At 33.3% G+C, this 20,782-nt stretch overlaps 1 protein-coding gene across 1 annotated transcript in view; it reads left to right on the top strand.

Annotated features, from left to right (window-relative positions):
• Positions 1–6,945: 6,945 nt before the first annotated feature.
• Positions 6,946–20,782, top strand: part of LOC109537195 (lachesin) — a 73,661-nt gene continuing 59,824 nt past the window's right edge. Inside the window, exon 1 of the mRNA XM_019903802.2 lies at positions 6,946–7,089. The gene's annotated coding sequence lies outside the window, so the exon portion shown is untranslated. The remainder of the gene's footprint in view (positions 7,090–20,782) is intronic.

Here is a 20,782-nt window from a genome sequence, read left to right on the forward strand (position 1 = left end):
TGCAAAAGTTTTAATATTATTGAAAATGTAAGGTGTTAATATGGTATGTACACGTGTCCCACAATATGGTCTTTCAGAACTTTTTAAGCCAACAAATTGGTGAGACTTCGAGAATTTATCTGCAAGATTTATTATTGAAGCGAATCGAGTGTCTTAAGGGAATGTTATGCAATTTAGATTGAGGCAAATTGAAATGGCTTTTTGTCTGTCAAGTAAATGTATAACTTAATTTAAATTTACTATTTATTTCAAGTTAAGTTCGGTAGTTACGAGTTTCGGGTAGAGTTATCTTAATTTCATTCGGGACTTCTGCGAACTCGAAGTTTTACAGGTGATGTTTCCCTATTGGCATTCGAGTTAACGGAATTATTTTAAGAGCAATCTAATATTATCCATTTCGTAAATTTCTTGGAAAAAATTTTTGTTATAGAAAATTCGTGGATATGGCTGCATATTTGCATAAGAGGACGATGAGCCACGTAAGGCAATTTTAATTATTTTCCGCAATATGGACTCTTAACTCTGACAGGTTTTCTGAAACTCCCTCAATAAAGTTTGCTTTTAAGTGTCCAAAATGCACCTGAAACCTGTTCGAGAAAAGGGAATAATAGAAAAAAACGTCAGAAGGCACCTGTATAAAATTTACAGGATATCGATTCTTCTTATGTTAGACACGATGTATCTAATATTAGATAATTAATACGTTTCATTATTGTAAGATTACTGACTAAGAAAAATGTCAAACTCTTTCCGAGTGCCAAGTAAAAAATCTGACAGGTTTTCTAAAACTCCCTCAATAAATTTCGCTTTTAAGTGTTCAAAATGCATCTGTAAGATTTTGAGAAAAGGGGATAATAGAATAAAAAGTCAGAAGGCATCTGTATAAAATGTACAGCAGAACGATCCTTTTTTATGTTAGACACGTTGTCCCTAATATTAGATAATTTCAATTTTGGCCGACTAAAGAAATGTTTAAAATGAATTAAAAATAACGGACGCACAAGGTTGCTGACGACCAATGTGTATAGATAAGTCCTAACAAATTTTGTAAAATAGGGATTCATGAAGCGGTCATGAAGGAAAAAAATATGAAAATTGTTTCTTGTTTATTATTGACTGAAGTTAGGCATGCAATGATTGGAAAGAAGGAAGTGCTAGAGGAGGAAACGTTAAACGTGGCACACTTAAGGTAATCAACGGCCATTGGTAATTCCGCCTCCAACAACGTCGGCTGTTAAATCTAATAACAGGATTATTACGGGAGTAAATCAATAATTAGGATCAGAAAACGCTGCTTGAATAAATAGGCGCAATGGGTGATTAGGAAAATAATCAAACGGGGTGAAACAGGCCCAAAGTTATATTTAGTTAATAAACGTACGTTCAAATCTTTGCAGCAGAAGGTACACAACTGTTCAGCTATGGGGCGAAACTGAAACTTGCCGTCAAACTGCATGAAGGCTTGTTTACATCAGCCGTCTGATGTGGTCTAAAGAAAGCCAAGTATGAACACGAGTGTCTTTGATTTATTAAGTTGAAATTAATTTTATATTGACGCGACTAAAGCTGGTCCTTTAGCTAAGAGAACACACAAGAGCTTCTATTTAGTTTCCTTAAGGGCCACAGGGCAAATTTTGCCTAACTTTGTCTCCGTTTACATCTTCTAATATTTGACTTTATATAGTAAGTTTTCCAGTTAACCACAAACAGTATTCCCCTCGTATTTACAGGTTCCAACAGTTACTTACTGAACCTCTCAGGACCGATATATATGCTTCTCTAATTGTCTGGTATGATTAACGAACATACGCACATATAAAAATGATTGCTTAAATTGCTTAAAATATTCTCCGGTAGTACTTTGCATATTAAATTCCTCTTCGTGTAATTAATTACATATTACAACCATTTACAATGGCTATTAATTAAGTTATTATAGACTTATCGGTATAATACTATCATATATCAATTTAATTTGCCGCTTCCCCACTGAGATTAATTTCAGAGCTAAAGTAAATACTATCCTTGTGTAGTTCTGTAACATCTACAAGTTAATATCGGCTCTTTCATATGAATTCATATTTTTTATATATATTTTATTCAGTCATGTCAAGAATGAATTACCGACAATTAACAGCACGACTGAAAAATTTATTATATTTTTGGAACTGCCCGCACAAACACAATGGAAATCAACAACATGGAATACGATGGCAAATTTAGTTAAAAGCTTTCCGTATAAAACAATAATTAGAAACAATGGTTCTCTGGATACATTTTTCATTCGCAATAACTCCATTAACACGTTTTTTCAATTAGGTGGAATATTGCATGGAGTTTATTGACGAATATGAGCGTTTAGTGTCAATATGTCTTCAACCGAAGTAACCGAAAATGGATCCAAGTAATATGATCGTCGATAATACGTTCTTTTTTAGTACTATTAAGAGCTAAGCAAAACTGCTATTAACCTTGGGGGAAATCCAAAGTAGTTTTGTAGTAGGAATTGGCCATTTTTTACTTGGCACTCGGAAAGAGTTTGACATTTTTCTTAGTCAGTAATCTTACAATAATGAAACGTATTAATTGTCTAATAATATCAGATACATCGTGTCTAACATAAGAAGAATGGATATCCTGTAAATTTTATACAGGGGCCTTCTGACGTTTTCTTCTATTATTCCCTTTTCTCAAACAGGTTTCAGGTGCATTTTGGACACGCAAAAGCGAAATTTCTTGAGGGAGCTTCAGAAAACCTGTCAGAGTTAAGAGTCTATATTGCGGAAAATAATTAAAATTAACTTACGTGGCATTTCGTCCTCTGATGCAAATCTGCAGCCATATCCACGAATTTTCTAAGCAAACATGTTTTTCACGAAATTTACAAAATTGGTAATATTAGATTGCTCCTCAAATTAAGAAATAAATAAATAAATAAAATAATTCAGTTAACTTTAATGCCAATACGCAAACATCACCTGTAAAACTACGAATTCAAAGCAGTCCGGAATGAAATTAAGATAACTCGACCCGAGACTCGTAACTACCGAACTTAACTTGAAATAAATAGTAAATTTAAATTAAGTTATACATTTACTTGACAGACAAAAAGCCATTTCAATTTGCCTCAATCTAAATTGCATAACATTCCCTTAAGACACCCGATTTGTTTCAATAATAAATCAAAGTCTTCCTTATTTATCGGCTTAAAAACTTCGCAAATGCCATATTGTGGGACAAGTACACATACCATATTAACGCATTAAATTTTCAATGATACTAAAACTCTCACATACCTTAAAAATATTTTATTATATTACATTCAATATATATTCAACAATATAATATTTTATTCAATACACATGGCAATACATTGTAATATCAATAGGAGATTGCTTTAATACAACGCAACCAATTTTAAAACAAATAGTTCGGCAACACCGCAAGTCGGATCTTAAGCTCAGCAACTACCGTCTGAAATGCTCTATTCCACATTTTAAAGCAGATGTTCTCTAAATCCTCCTTTATCTTAGTCAATTCAGCGTCTGTTACAATCTCGCACCTGAAATAAAAACAACATAGGAATAATAATTCGACATTCTGAATGAACAATTCTGGTACCGTTTAGGTGATAATGTGAGCCACTCGTGCGTACTAAGCTTCAGCAAAAATCCGATTCTGCGCACCCTTAAAAAGCCTAGAGTACAGCCGCATTTTGACAATAGCCCCCAAAGGCCAAATGACTTGATAATTTACGTTTCAACATTCAATCCTAGGATATTTCAAGATGATAGGAAAATGTGAAAAGAAATTAAAACATTTAAAAATAACGTACATTTGGTAACCCAAATGTCATGGTAGTGGTATTCACCCGGCACCACTCTGAAATACTGAGACAAGTTGTTGACAGCAAACTCGAGATGTTTTGCCCATGTTTTCAGTTTTTCGTCGGAAAGAGTTGCAACAGGAACTGCTGGATTTTCATTATGGGACTCTTAGAACTGATTTATTGTTCCATTAATTTACGATTTCGATTTAGTCCGTGCCAGTGACAATACGCAATGGAACTAAATGTACCAATTTCACCGCTGTCATTTCGTCAACCTGTCAATAAATTTTCGTTTAAATTCAGGATTTTGACGTAAATGCTCGATCCATGATGTTGATGAGTTTACATTCATTAACGGGTATATTTTTTTACAAATTAAGCGAATTTTATATTTCATAACTTAGAATTACATGACACACGGCGAATTTGATAAGCTGGTGAAAGACTAGACAACATCTACTCCGAATGTAGGGAAAAAAATCGACAGTTTTTCAAGTGATAGGAGATGCAAATTTCTAACGGTTTATTCTGTGCTATAGAATAGAATAAAATATATTTCTGGGGTATAAATAAACTTTTTTAAACTAAATGTGTCAATTTCAGCCCTGTCATTTCGTATGCATGTCATGGCACTTATCGAGAAATTGTCATTTAAATTCGGAACTTTTGACGTAAATGCTGGATCCGTGATAGTTTGTTGCGCAAAATGGGCTTGTGCTTTCCTGTCAGCGATAAGACGTTCATAAACGGGGATATTTTTTACAAACAAAGCGAATTTTGCATTTCGGAACTGATAAGTACATGACACACGGCGAATTTGCTAAGCGGGTGAATGACTAGAAAATATGCAGTCCGAACGTACCGAAAAAAATCGACAGTTTTGTAAGTGATAGGAGTGCATCTCCTCTCTAATGGTTTATCCTGTGCTATAGAATAGAATACAATACATTTTTGAGGTATGAATATACTTCTAGAAACATTTCTAGAAAACATTCCGTAATCTCAATTGTAGGAGGTCCGCAACGAACGTATTGTTTTTCATTGCAGTAGTTAACACTATAGTGTTCCGTAGAATTGGCTTGGGCTTCGGACTTAGAAAAATGCAGTTACAAAAAGTTGAAGATTATTTTATAAAAGCTAGATTGCAAGATCTTGAGATACTAGAAATAAAATCGTACACACAAGTATAGCCAAGGAAGAAAGTACATTTTTCCGTATATTCATGCTGATATACAGGATGTTTCTAAACGTACTTTCGCATTTTTACTATTCAATTATACCTGTGGTAATTCTAGTAGATTTTTGTAATATTAGCGATTAGTATTGCTTTACAGATGTACAGACGTCCATGAATCGATGTCTAGTTTCAAGTTAACATGTTAATTTTAACTCATTCGCTCACTGGACTCTCACAAATATTGAGTATGGTTTTAACATGTATGGTCAATATCAATACATTTTTGGAATAGAGTCAATCCGTGGAATCCGTTGCAGAGTAATATTGAAGCTGTCTTCACTGGCATTGTTCTTAAACCAAATTACGCACTTCACACTTTCTCAGAGCAAGATTTCACTATTCTTTGTCAGAACTGGAAATATACAGCATAGTACGCAATCGTTTCGCATATCAATATCTGAAATGGTGGAAATCCAAAGAAGTTCTCTAGTAGTTAAAATGGACTAGTGAAACTAGGTATTTGTAAGCCAAGATTTAGAAGGGATTATTAAAAAGGCCGAAAAAATACCTAGTACTACCCCATTACATCGGCAAGTCGTGTTTGATATAAAATCGTTACTGGTTCTTGGCTATTTCCTGTTTTGAATCGAGCTATTTTCTGGTCGTCTCAATTTATTTGAGTGTAATAAAATATATTAGAGAATGTTAAAAGATTATACTCTTCATTAATGTTATAAACGGTATAATTACTTTTTAAGGCACTCGTCAAAATATTGTTTGTGAACTCATAAGCTTCACTAACCTCATCTGTACTTTCGCCGAACTGATGTCCTTCTTCAAAACATTCGACAATTTCAGAAACTCCAAACTGCTGTTCTTGTTAAAATTCATCAAATATTAGATTATCAGAAATTGCAATACACACAGTTCTTTCTCTTCAAAGTCATTTTGGTCATTTAAACTACTCGACTCCGACCCTGCACGATTTTTACCGCTCACACGAAAACCTTACTTGAAACTGTTATTATATTTTTTTCCTTCCCGGGTTTCAGTCAAAGTGTAAAATAAACATTTTCATATCGTTTATTTCATAACGTTTCGGCGAGACAACAGCGCCATCATCAGATTTAAAATTCATACAAACTCATAATTGGGAAACATTAGATACTTTTAGGTCTTTGCTGTCTTGAAACCTCAAATTTGTTCTATAACCTTTCTTCTTCCTTGGAACGTTTGCTTCTTCCCGATTTCTCCAACATCGCGAAATTTCCGTAAGTACACGTTTGGATCAATTTTTCAGTTTCGGAACAGACCTAAGCCTAACGAATTTAAATGAGCGCACTTTGCAATGCGTTAGTTAATGAGTTTATCAATTTCTGGGTCTAAATGAGACGATTTTTCCTCGACGATTGGCAAAAGACGATCTGGCAAAACGATTTCAAGGCAGCGTCGAAACTTGACCGAACAATTTTTCCTGTTCTTTGACTGCAGCCATATACTGAGCGGTTGTTTCAATATACTATTAATTATACTACAATTTACCAGTGTTAAGTTTTTCAGTTATGTATGCATTGATGCAAAATTTGTTAGTCACATCGGAGGAGAAGAAACACTCTTTATGAAATGCTTAAGTAAACAGTACTGGTTGAATAAACAAAGACAAAGACTGATAATCAATTTCCAGACTTGCTTAGATGAAAACCGCCTTTCTTTTTGTCGTGTTCGTCTGTTGTTCATTTGGGGATTTCGATGTCGAAGGAAAAAGCGTAATTGAGGACATTAATTTATTGGGTCTATTAGAAATACTTTTGATTGTGGGGATGCTTTTAGATGAGCACTTACGTGAAAGAAGCAACAGGATTTTGAAAGGTCGGAAGGGGTCATAGAAAGCGCACGCTTGCCAACATTCGCACGCGACTGTGCGACGGGTTAAGCCGTTACAGCCACATTTTCAAGCAAGTTCGCGAACAGCAAAGTTCTGCATCGCTCGAAAGGAAACGCTCTCAAACGTAACGGAAACATATTTTTGTTGGTTAACTTTTTGGTTTGTGGGTACCAGCGAAATTTGTTCCAAAAGTGGTCGGTAAGTTGCTTGTTCTTTTTTAAAAGCTTTTCCAGTAGATATGCAGCTTTCAAAAGTTTTTGAAACTTTTCGCTTTCCTTCTGTTTCAAACCAAACTTTTAGGTTGAAATAAAACTGCATTAGTTCGAACTGTGAAACACAGGAAAAGCGTGTATAGAACAACTACTTAGAGCACACGCCGGACATATCTGAAGAAAAAGTTAATAGAATTTTCCAAAGTTGGATTGTTTGCGCGCTAAGATTATATGCGGCCACAGAAAACTTTCAAAACTTCACTAAACGGTAAATTGCAGTCAATTTGCAGCAAATGTGAATTAATGACAATACTCACTTGTTTCAGTATTTTTAATATCTTTTTTATGATGCCCACTTCATTATTTACAATTTGATTGCAAATCTCTAAATAAATTTCAAAATTGAGAATGTCAAGTGTAAGCTAACAGTTGAGTTCTATAGTAGAAGAACATTCCGAAAAATCGACGAAATTTATAATGTTTGATAATATCAATTTAAAAACGTATGTATATACCAAGAAAAGCTTTTCGAAAGTAGTGAAGCGTCGCGACCTTTACGATCTGATAGTTAATTTCCGAAGTTTTTGGGTACATTGTCCATATGTGTACCACGAATAGAAGACAATGTTATTTGCTCAAGTCAAAGATCCTTCGGATAAATTCCAATAGTAAACATACGTTACCAATATTTCTGCATTGCAAATTTTCCAAATCAACTGCTCGTTTTCCTTGTGGAAATATTTATTGCAATATATCACAAAATATTTATTGCAATTTTGCATTATTACAGCTATTGCGTTATTGTCCCAAATCAAATGCCAGTTCTCCTTGCGAAAATATTTATTTAATGTAGGCAGGAATTACTACATACATGCTGAAGAAGATTCCCAATATATTCCTGTGAGCTTTCTGTGACATCGTAAAAATTTAAACACTCCGAGCTTATATTAGTAAGGAAACTTCTTTGGGATTTTTATATCCTTAGAAATCCAAAGGGACTTATCTAGCAAATTTTTAGCACAACTTCGGAAAATTTAAAATTTACTTCACAGTCTGTTCCGGTCAGATTTTATTATTTACTTAAATCATAGTTGCATCAAATTATTATTTCACACATATTTTCGAATAGTCGCACGTGCTTGTCATGAACATTTCTACTTTTATTGACATAAATAACTAAATATGTAGCCCCTGTTCCTGAAGGAAATGGTTCCGGGTTACTTTAAACCACCGCATGAGGGTAAATAATATATAAAAATAACTTTCGACTTATTAGAGATTAGAGATGATAATGATAGAATCGAAAACCTGATCTGTTGAAATTATTTGCTTCCCTTCAGACTGAACTGTGAGAATCGAGTGAAACATATCTAGCAGTTAATGATTGATACATTACCAGCAATTGATATAGGTTCACTACATCTCAGTAATATTAAGCCTGAAGTTAAATTCCAATTTGAACTTCGGCAGGCCCTTCGATACAGCGGTCACACTTAATCTCCCAACCTTGTAAAATGGCTGCAAGACAATTGGCTGAATAACAAATGGCCCGAGATAATTGACCAACCCTGACAATTGAGCTACATATTAAATTGCCGAACTTCATCAGTCATTTGAAAGTAATGCTCTCGATTTGGGTCTGTTTTTGCTATAAATTGAGTGGGCCATTTCGCCTGGATAAACTAACTTAAGATACTTGTACTTTAAGCTATGAAATAATACAATTTATCGAAGCGATTATAATGCGGGCAAATTTAATAAAAATTAATTGTTTGGCATTGAAAGCAGATTTCCGCTCGCTAGGTCAACCCAATTTGCTAATATTTAGAACCGATACAAGAATATTCCGCGCCCTTAATGAAATGCAAATTCTATCGATTATAATTAATTCCTGTGTTTCCTACTTTTCGGCATTACAAAAGGCCTGCTCATATCCAATAAATGCTTTGTGAGGTAAATACAGCCAGAAAAGGAATATGAAAACAAATTATTATTAACTTATCAGAAAAGACAATTTCAATTAATTGAATGAATTTGATTTATTTAACTGAGTAAATGCGACAAACTTATGTTAAGAATAATGTTGCAATATAAATAGATGAATTGTAGGATTATTTAGCTCAACTAGATATTGTGTTACACTTTCGATTAGAGAAAAATATATTGGCAATTTAAAAGAATAAAAAATGCTTATCTCTTAACTTGCAACAGGCATAATAAAGATAACGCCACTCGAAAGTCCCAGTTCAATTATAATAACTCTAATTACATTAGTTTTAATTAAACACGTTAGAAGCGGTTTTCTAAAGCTGTTTCCAGCCGAGGAGCTTCGACTAGAGTTAGAAAAGGGTTTTTGTAGTAGTATAATCGGTTGGCATGTGGGCAGATTATGATTAACTACTCAGGTGCTTTACTTTCAGTAACCCATCACTATTGTTCAGATCATTGACTAAACTAAGTGTTGGTATATTTAAAATAATTTGACCGGTTTCAGATATTTCAGAGAAAATCAAAGTTAACAATTACGAATGAATTGCTCAGCTCATGTCATTTTCGCGAACAATTTCCCATGCACTAATATTACAATTAAGACGGGTTAAAAGCCGTTCACTGCAAGCATAAAATGCCTTCTTTCAAGAATTTCACAGGGTTATTAGTTGTATGTATAGGTATCCAGTCATTGTATCAAAGTCAATTTGTCTAAGGAAGTTTAATGTACCTGAGTGGTTTCGTTCGGGCAAAAGCCAAGTTTCGAAATATGATTAAAGTTGATGCGCAGGTATACTTAAAGTTGAAGCTACATTATACATTTTATTTCTAAATGGCTCCATTTTGCTCTTTGACTATGATGTGGTGAAACTGATTATTGACTAAAATGAATATTTTAAAGTGAAGCGGATCGATTACAAACCATTATATAGTCGAAGGGCACATAAATCCATTGCTATGATTTGCTTTTAGCCCTAATGTGTATCCGTTAATCCAATAAATATGATAGTGGTTTATAATAGCCACCATTTCAAAAATTATCAGTAATTATTTGATTATTTATATAAGTTGATAAAGTTTTGTGAATTTTGGTAAGAAATTTAAATTTTAATTAACTAATAAATTACGCGCGATATTAATTTCTAATTAGTTGAAAATAAAGGCAGGAATAAATATTTTCGCTACCTCTAACCACAAATATCTACTGGCGGGAAAGCTGAATCCATTTTAATTTAAAACTGGTACAAGTTTATTCCCCTTTATTGGTACACAGCATTTTTGTATAAATATTCATAAGAAACGTGCTGCAAACTTTTAAAACAGCTTTAATTTATAATGCCAGTTATTTTTGTTACGTCATTCCTGGCTACAGATCGCTTGAAAAGAAAATTATGGAAAGTTCAAATTGATTACACTTCTGTGAGCTGTTGATTTACTTTATTTAGACGATGTAAATGCATTTTATGAGTTCTGCAAGTATACTGCTCCCCCGAGTTAAGTTGCGGCCTCTCGTGCTCATTGATAAGGAAGAAATCGCCAACTTACTGCATGAATGCCCTATCAGAAAGCAGTTTCTTGGACTGTGCTGAGGAACTGAAGTAAATGATATAAATTGGTTTGAAATTTTCTACAACTCCGTGAATTTCCTAAAATTCTTTTTGTTCTTGTTCCATTGTAATTAGTTTAATCATCTCTATTTTTCCGAGCTGGAAGCAAACAATCTGTTTTCTAATTGACAGATCTAGTTCGTTCCTGTACCAGCGAAAACAAGGTCTGTTTCCATTTAACTGCTGAATTAGAGGTTCTATTAAAGTAGAAATTTACAAGGCTGGGGTGATTTTATTGTCTACTAGCTAAAGCAAAAGGATTTAGGATTAATTTGGCAAAATGAGGTCTCTTTTGGTCTCAGCTAGTATATACTTACTTTAATTCGACTTGACATAATTAAGTTGGAAAAATACAGGCAATGTCGCTTTTCAAGCCGGCGTTCTTTTGACCAAGTTTAAACTAAGTAACTAACTAACCGCGTTTTTCAATTTTGAACAACTATTGACAATAAGCAATTACGAAATTGTACTAGTTTCATTGTTTCAAATCTATGTCAGTTCTTTATCTAATATATATATATAAACGCAATTTGTATATATATATATATTTACTATAGAAGTCGATGTTATCTCTCAGCATGGAGAGATCAGACATTTTATTTTAAAACTTTAAATTTGACAAAATTTTAACGTGTGACAAAAAAATAATTTGTGTACCGTGACATGTGTTTTGGATTGTTTTTGTGCTGACGTGGCATCGTGTCTTAATTAATTCATTACATATGGGTGTACATCTCGCATAAACCCAAATTTGTATACTATATATATCTAACTATGTATACTATATATATCACGGCATAATTTAAATATACTGAATTAAAGCAAACATTATCCTGAAATCATACAGCCAAACTTAACATTCGTTTCTAACTTTTAATTCGTTTGAGTCTTTGTTTGGTAACAAATAAGCTTCGAATCTAAATAATAATACAAAATTCCTTACAAACGCAACTTTGCTTTAATAAATAATTTACTAAGTATGTTCAATCCAACCGGAAACTGTTAGTACGCCTTTTCTGATTCTTTGTATATATCACTTTTCAATGCTATAAAAGTAAATGGAAGAGAAACACGGTCAGTTACTATTTATATTGGAGGTGTCCAAATCAGACTTGGAAAATTGCACCAAATCGAATATATAAAACAGATGGTTTTGTTTCCAAACAAGGTAAGTCCTCAAATGGCTAATGCCATTTGGTCTCGATTTGGATTTATAACCTCGGTGAGTATTTCCAGGCAAAAAAACCGTAAGGTCGCTTGAAGAATACTCGCGTCTTGTATTAAAAATCCGGAATTAATTAAATAATTAGAAAGTACAAATGGCCTTCTTTTTACGCCACACAATATTACTAAACTACAAAAACTTACTTAACAGAATATCATGGTTAAAAACTAATAAAAACCCCCAGATGTAGGAAGGTAAGTCTATTTGCGTTCAAGATTAGAAAGTTGAAAAGTTTGTCAGACAGCATTTAGCTTCTTTACCGAAGTGATTTTCCTGAAATTAAGGCCATGGGATCCAAAAATTAAATTTGGAAAGTTTTTATTTCTGCTAATGTTGATTGCTCCATCCAACTAGTAAACTTTCTACTAGAGCTGGCACTTTCAGATTACCGATAATCAATTTTCCACAAAATTGGGCTGTTATCGGATTTTTGCTAAACTGTGCTCAGACTGATCGTGAACAAAACAAAATGAAACAGGGTTTACTCTCTATTGTAATCCGGTTCGTTGAGGTATATCTCTGGCTTAAAAATAATTTAATGTGTGTATGGTTACGTAGTTAACCGGGTAAGCAAATTATGACATTCATTATAAACGGTGTGCTGCGGTCGACCTAATTTAAAAACGAAATCTGAATAACTTTTCAGATTATAATAAAGATAAAATAGGTAGTTTAGAGACTCTGTGCATTTTGCTTATAATCATTGGATGCTATAAAAAATAAATTACATTTTTATGTAAAATTAGAGATTCTCACGTTTTTGATTTAACCAAGCGTAAATTCCATATGTACATTCCATAATCACTGCAATTTAAAGCTGGTGATTTACGGGTTTTAACTTTTTTTGCTGGTATACAGTAAATATTGTAAAAGCGCTCGCGTTACTTGGTTTTATATTTTGCTGCAATTATACATCTGTAATTAAATTTACAGTCTGTGTATAAAACATAATGCTTCACAAATGACTTTAAATGGATTTAGAAGTACACTGAAAAAATGCTACATTTTAAATGACGTATTCGCTTCTTCAGCACTTAGGGACGGGATAGATGTATATTTCATATCAATAAACTGTGAAATGTCTCCACATCTGATTCGTTAAATATGTTTTCCATTACCTCTAGTCTTTATTCAAAGCCGATGTAAATGAAATATACAGTTAACTTCAATTTTCAAAACCCTTTGAAATCGAATTGGTGCTAGGCTGGTATACTGACGCTTATACAATGCATGCAGCTACACAACAATTTTTTTGTCAAAACGGCGACTGTAAATACGCGTAATAAAAACCGAATTACGATCATTAAAGGATTTTTGTCAATTTTGAAAATATTATGCGGTATTCGGAATTAAAGTGGATACTTTTTAATGCTATTTTTCAGCCGTTTGTTTGTTCACAACCGACCGAAACAGTTTTTCAGCGTCATTCATTTTTGATAGATTTTAAGTGGTTATGGACAACTTTGATTTTATAATAAACGGAACCAACTCTCATTTCGATTTCGAACAGCATTTAATTTCGGATTTACTGGCAAAAATTACATTTGCTGGGGTTAGTCTTTCGGAAATTTGGATTTGTGCGTTTTTTTATCGCTTCCTTGCGAATTGAACTTTTTAATATTTCTAAACCATTTTTCATAGTTACGTTTCAAAGTCTCGCTTGCACATATTTAGTACAAATATTATGAATACGACAAAAACTAGAAAACTCCGAAAATTGAATGACAAAACGCAAGACGTAGCTAATTATTTATTTTCGGAAAAAAATACTCGCAGTCCTGGGTAATATTATTCCGATTTAAAATGTAGTATTATAACAAAAGGCCATAAATATCGGCAAGCTTCTCGAACCAATCTGTTTTGTATAAATCCATATTCAGCCTTCGAGGACAATAGTTGCTCAAATTAAATGGACTGAGCTGGTTAGCATTTTTTATTGTGTGCAACACAACTAAACTCTTCTAATACTTCGAGTCTGTTGACAAGGAAAAAATCGCTAACTTACTGCTTGAATGCGCTATCTGAAAGCAGTTTCTTGGCCTGAACTTTAGAAGTAGAGCAAGAAGTATAAATGGAGCATCATTTCTCTTGATTTCGTAAATAAAAGTTAACTTCAATTTTGGTTTGTATTCAATTAAAGTTTGGTGATTCGTAACAGGATTGACCATCATTTGCACAGAAAATTTAATCACTAACATTACTTTAGGATCAAGAAAGCACAGAGTAAAAGTATACTTGTAGTAAAGATTTAGTTTTGAAGCAAACACAGTAGGGATTGGGCCAACTGCCAATATCGATTTAATTAGTTTTGACCAACCTTCTCAAAAAATCTAAAATCTTTGGCGCGGTGAAAAGTGGAAATTATTATTATAAGTTAACTACGTTAGCAAGTCTAAAATATATTATAACTTTCCATATATAGCTGATAAATAAATAGACAGATTAATCAAGCCATAACTTAAGTATATCTATAAAGGCTTGCATTTGAAACACATCTAGCTAATCAAAATCACTGTCCTTTGAGATATTGCAAGATGCAACTAGATATCTAGAACAATTACATTTAATAGTTAAGTATTAAATAATTTAATCAATCTGAACGTGTAAAGTGTGAATGGTGAGATGAGCATACTTGAAATAATTTACTTCATCAAGCTATTTTGCGCTGTTAATTTAAAATAAATTATGGTCGAAAAAACTGCAAAAGTTAATAAATGCCACTCATTGTACAGTACACGTTAGCGTTGAATGAAAAAAATAATTTAGAGAACGTCAGCGGAATGTAAACCCCCATATGAACGAGATATGCGCGTATGCTCTATGCTCTATCGTCCAAATGGCCATCCAGTGGCTCTTTCGCTCGAACGTCGGTTGATGCTTACCACATGAATATGCATACATTGACCACGCACATGTGCTAGTGATGTATCACCTACAAGCCCCCGTCACTTCCTAGCTACTATAATCAATTACTTGCATAGATGAACATGGAGATTTGGCAACATTTATGAAAATCTGCCATCAACAGATGTACTAAAAGCTGAGCCCTAACGACGTGTGTTTTCTAAAATTCCATAATTCCGATCTAATAGTTTATAGTGCACAAAAGTGCAAAGTATTTAGTAATCAGTTGAAACACTAACTACAAACAATTTCAGTAGCAAGCTGGGCTCAATTTAATTAAAAGTCTTAATTAATGTATTTTTAGGTGACAAAGTTTCCAGGTCCTGTAAATTAATAGTGCACAGAAGACTAATTACTTGTAAGTATTAAGACATTTTTTTGTTGCTTTAGTTTCCGTTGTAAAGCCGCCTATCTCAAAACTAAATTAATATGTTACAAGATTAGACATTCTGGCAAGTGCAAAATTTTCTATTAATGTTGGCCTAGAATATTAGTGACTGGAAAGTGAGGTAGTTGGCTGATTGCACATTATGATCCGGTTTCAAATGTTATGAAATCTTAGACCAGAATACATCCAAGACAAAACTTGCATATTTGAACTGAATTTGCTTAGATTTATTTACGTACATAACTTGAACAGTAGCTATTGAAATTCGGCCCTAAAAACACAATAAACTTTGACGATAACATTCGGTCAGTTTCGAGAATGGACTCCACGGAGAACGCTTTACTTTGAATATAATACCTTTTTGAGGTAGGCAGCATATACATAATATTACATAAACTTCGCTGCACAAAAGGAACCTGCATTCGAACACAAAGATGAAACGTGTTATAATGAATATGCATTTTTACTTAGTTAATTTGGCTCTAAAAAATACTGATATAATACATTATAATTTAATTATTTCTTCTCTAAGAGAAGGCTGCAATTCTTCCATTTCTCTACCTATTGCAAGAGATTTGGATTACTAAATTAATAAATAAGTGACTAAAACGGCGTTTATTTCATGGCGAATATCAAAGGAATTGATTTATACATTTTTCCAATTCCAAACGAGTTGAGAAATTAATTCATTTGAAACTGCTCAAAGACCTGGAATGGTTAAACATTATTACATTATTAAGAAGATAACTTACAAATACAGCCCAACCAAACGGAAAAATAAGTGCATAAAGTATGTTAGAATAAGCTAATATGGGTAGATTATATCCACACACATGTAAATGCAAGGGCAGAATAAAGACCGATTTGGTAGATAGCCTTTTACGAAAGAAATAAAGATGATTATTATTATTACGCATTTGTACAATTTCTGTTATTTTCGACATAGAACAGAGAAAATTCCTTGTTTTTTATTCTTTACTTGATTTAATAACAGTTAAAAACCCAACAGACACGACAGTCTGAAGATGTGTCGTTATTCAAAGCAATACATTTTGGAAAAATTTCAATAAAAAATCACTCAATGTTTTCTGTGAGCCAGATGCACCCTAAATGCAGCTTCCATTTGTTTATTTGGCATTTACAGTTACTAAAATCCTGCAAATTCGTTTGATACATTGAAGTTAATTCCAAAACGAAGGAAAGAGCGTTAAAAATGAATAAACGTTTGAAAGAGACAAAGAAATATGTTACCCATGAATATAATGGACACAAAATGAATTCCAGAAATAACTTCTACGAAATTCCACTACGAAATAAATTGGCTACACAAATCAATAATAACAGAACACATTTTGCAAATTCTTTCAATTCTAATTTTAGGCATGACACGGCTATTTATTTTTTTCTGTTTTTCGATTTAAAGCTGTTAAAGGAGACTAGTATTAATTTTGTTATTTCCGAGCACCTTAATTATTATGAAACTTTCAACTTCTTCGAAGCTCCAAGCAAAGAATAAGCTATTAATATGCTGATTATAGATTCAATTATAGACCTTCATAGTTTTTAATTAAATTGGTGCCAGGAGCTCTTCACGCTTTAATATTTCATTAGAGTTACCTTGCTTAAGAGATAACGTTGATTAATGTCAAATAGTATAATTTAATAGAGTTTGAACTACTCTATTTGTTTGTTCGAATACGGGAAATATTTAGCAAACTGCAATAGAATATATGTATTAAGTTCCGTATTTCATCATGTCTACTTAAATAGACGGTTAATTTTAATAGGAAATAAGGAAATGCAACTATTAAATGCAGTAGTAAAATATTTGGGTTTCGCTTGAAAATTAATTGATTTTTCGAAATTTTAGTTCATAACTACAGAACAGAAGCAAAGGAAAAAAATGACAACCTTCTTAATTCATGTACGGCAGATGAAAACCACGTTGAAATAAGGGCTTTTAAGAACAGAATATAGTATTACGTCTAATCGATTAATGAGGCGAAGGTTAAGATAATATAATTTTAGAATTAGAGAATCTAATCCTTCAGTGCTCTATCAGTTGGCGAAGTCAGCAACATTAAGATTCCCGGTTTACATATCTGAGATTTGTGAGTCATCAGTTGCAAGAACAGACGGAAGATCCCATTTTCGTGCTTGAATTTTATATTGTGTTTTTTTTATATGAAATCAGTCTGCTTTTTACAATTTAAAAAACCAGCTGCATAAAAAATAATTCATTAATTCAATCCATTCTACAGCCTGAAAGAAATTGCTTTCCCAAAATGTAGTACAATAGTTATCGTTCTCCCTAGTAGCCAAAAAACTATTTCAGTGTTTTTGATCAAACCGAGATGTAGGTTTAAACTTTTAATTCACAATGCCAGCTCAACTTTTTATTCCAAATCCAGTTCTCTGCCCTTCTTCCTTTCTAAAATGGTTTGCGGTCGCAAAAATGGCACAACTAATATCTCGCAAATAAAGTTAGTATCATGAAATAAAAGTTTTGTTTGCTAAAAAGTTTCGACATTTTATTTTGGGCGATTAAAGATGTGTTGCTGTCTTGGAAGTTAAATTTGTCTCTAGAAAGTTTCAATGCAGTTTAGTTGAAGGGAAACTGGGATCAAATCGTACTTCTTCAGTGCAGTCGATTTAATTGAAATTCGAAGAAAAACAGTTGCTCTGAAAGGCCCTAGTTAGTGATAGACAAGTTTTTGTAAATTCAGGCAGACTCAATTTGTGTGGCTTTAAGAAGTCCACGGGCTAAATACTTAATGGCAAACATCAATAAAGCAGCCATTCGACTCTCGGTAGACCTTATATAAAAACTATTCAACCGTTAAACCACTTAAACTATGTTGATCCCTCCCAACTAAAGCAGAAAGGGTAATTATCCTTTAACAAGTTTTGGTTACTACAAGTTCTGCCGCCTGACTATTGTGTAGAAAGTTTTATCCTCAGCTACACATTGTTCATATCATGAATAAATGTATGCATTGTAAGATTGCAGATCTCCGAAAACAGCCCGTAGTCTTCCAGTTTTTGTGTGAAAGGAACTGTGCTATGTTAGACAGATATATCGAATTACATAACTTTTATATACCAGTCAGTCAGAAACGCATTTTTATTTTGTATATAAATTTCACCCGATTTACTCCAAACTAATTATATTAGTTGTATCGATGAAAATGAGCAATTACTTCTAAAATTTTCCGTAAATGAGGAAAATATGCTGGCAGCAATACGTGTAAATAAATCAGTAGGCTATAATCAAAATAATCCGTTTAGAATTCCATTGAAATAATTGAAATTTAGTGAAACCATAAAGTAGAATTAGTTAAATGGAACATTTTATATTGAAAGTCACCTGGAAGTTACTAAAATGTTTTGTCGAGAATGGAGCGGTGTCGTGTTAAAACACGTTTGCTAATGAAAATTTACATGAATTTGAAGCGGAAAAATGCAGCAGTTTTTCAATCGAGTAAAGCTAGCGAAAAAATGGAGATCTCTATAATGGAACATGTAATTTAGTGGTTAGTTTTTAGACATCATTATATCAACAAAACACTTAAGTTAAATGACGAGAAAAAGTATAAATCGCATTATCACATATGCGAAGCAAAAAAACATAATCCGACATAATCTCCTTTACGTATGCAGAATTAAGAATATCCCCTGCTAAACAAGTAATATGTATTCAGAGTATGACGTTTCTTTCCTAGTAAAACTAGCTATGCTCAAGTGGTTGGAAAGAAAGTCGTATTCTTTGTTAAGCATATTTTCCAGTAGTTCGAACGTGGGTTAAGCCCTACTCTCTTTAGAAATCGAGAAGCTTGGGGCATATCAAAGAACCATTGAATCTTTATTACCCCTTGCACTACATTAGTCCTCGCAATTGAAAAACAAAGTCGGTAGTCACACCAGGATCGAACTATGACTTATTATACTTATGAAGCAATAAAAAGTATCTAAGGCTTACATCGTTTACTAACAAAATGAATAAATCTGCTATTCCAATATTCATCCAGATGTTTTTGGGACTTGTTATTGTATATGCCATATAAATCTGCATTTGCTCACCCAGCAAAATTTGCACAAAACCGATTCTGTAGAAATTTCTGGAAAAGGGCACGGAAAGCGTCGTCAAAACCGAACTTTTATTGGACTATTAATAAATTATAGCAACAGGCGAACCACGCCAGAATGCCTATTGTTCATGCATTAACTCAAGTAGCATCTTGGCTTGACATAATAATGAGATTCAAGCTGATATCGCAATAGGATTTGGCTAAATAGAGGTGATCAATCACAAGCACGGCGTGTCACTGCATCGACTTTGGGAGTGCGGATCCGAGAGCCGTTCCGAATCAGCCGCAACACCTGAGCCTTTATAAAATTGATACACTCCAAAGCCTAGAAAGCATTTTAAAATACATTCTTAAATCCATACACTTTAGATTTGTCTTAAAAATAAAGATTTACTTGCTAGGACGAATTCCTGTCTTGCTTCCAAATGCTTGGAAGTTTCGATGCACGCAAGCACACTTTTATTTGCCCATGCGTTAATATTTATGTTAACCATTTGTCACACTTGCTTGGCAAATTTTCGTGTCAACGAATATATGAGTGAAACACGACCTGACCATAGAAGTCGCGTGTTTGAAAAAATAATAAACCACCCACTGCGATTGAAGCAGCACATAGAGGCGGGGCTCAACGAACACTTGATCAATAATTAATAAAACCCTTCATGTTTAATGTGATAACGGATGAAATAATAGAAAATCTTCCCAGAACGACTGGATATAAAACGGATATTTTCTTCCACGCCGGATGCTAGACAACCTCCAAAGACTGCTACAAGTGCTGTTTTACCACCAAAGCAAAATAACTAAATATGCTCATCAACACCGAGAAGACTAACCGAGAAGACTAAATGCTGCTGATGGCAAAAATCGTCGAACAAGTAAACTATTTCAAATATTTGGGAGCAGATATAACGAACCTTGGAAATCTACTTCTTGAAGTAAGAGAGCAAACAATGAAAGCGGCTCGAATTTCGAGATGTTGGTGAGAAATTATTTGGAAAAACAAATACCTAACTACGGAAAGCAATGTCAATCTATATATAACGGCAGTAAGACCTATAATAACATACACAGCATAAACCAGACCAGATACAAGCAGAACTCTACAAACGATGAGAACAGTTGAAATGAAGACCTTAAGGAACATACAAGTTTTTCTTTATTTATTTTCCTGACTGCGTGTAATTGTTATTAAATTTTTTTCATTCCTGGGTTTCCGTCAAAACGTGAAATAAAAGTTTATATCGTTTATTTCATATTACGTTTCGGCGAGACAACAGCGCCATCAGATTAAAACTTCAAAACAAACCCATAATTGGGCACATTTGATTCTTTATATATTTTTATCTTTATATAAATAATCAAATGTGCCCAATTATAGCTGTGCTTTGAAATTTTAACCTGATGATGGCGCTGTTGTCTCACCGAAAGGAAATTTCACATTTTGACTGAAATCCAGAAAGAAAAAAAATGTAGTA

The sequence above is a fragment of the Dendroctonus ponderosae genome, unplaced genomic scaffold (genome assembly GCF_020466585.1).
Source record: "Dendroctonus ponderosae isolate FM_Combo_2020 unplaced genomic scaffold, Dpon_F_20191213v2 Dpon_F_20191213_1, whole genome shotgun sequence".
In the NCBI taxonomy this organism is placed as follows: Eukaryota; Metazoa; Arthropoda; class Insecta; order Coleoptera; family Curculionidae; genus Dendroctonus; species Dendroctonus ponderosae.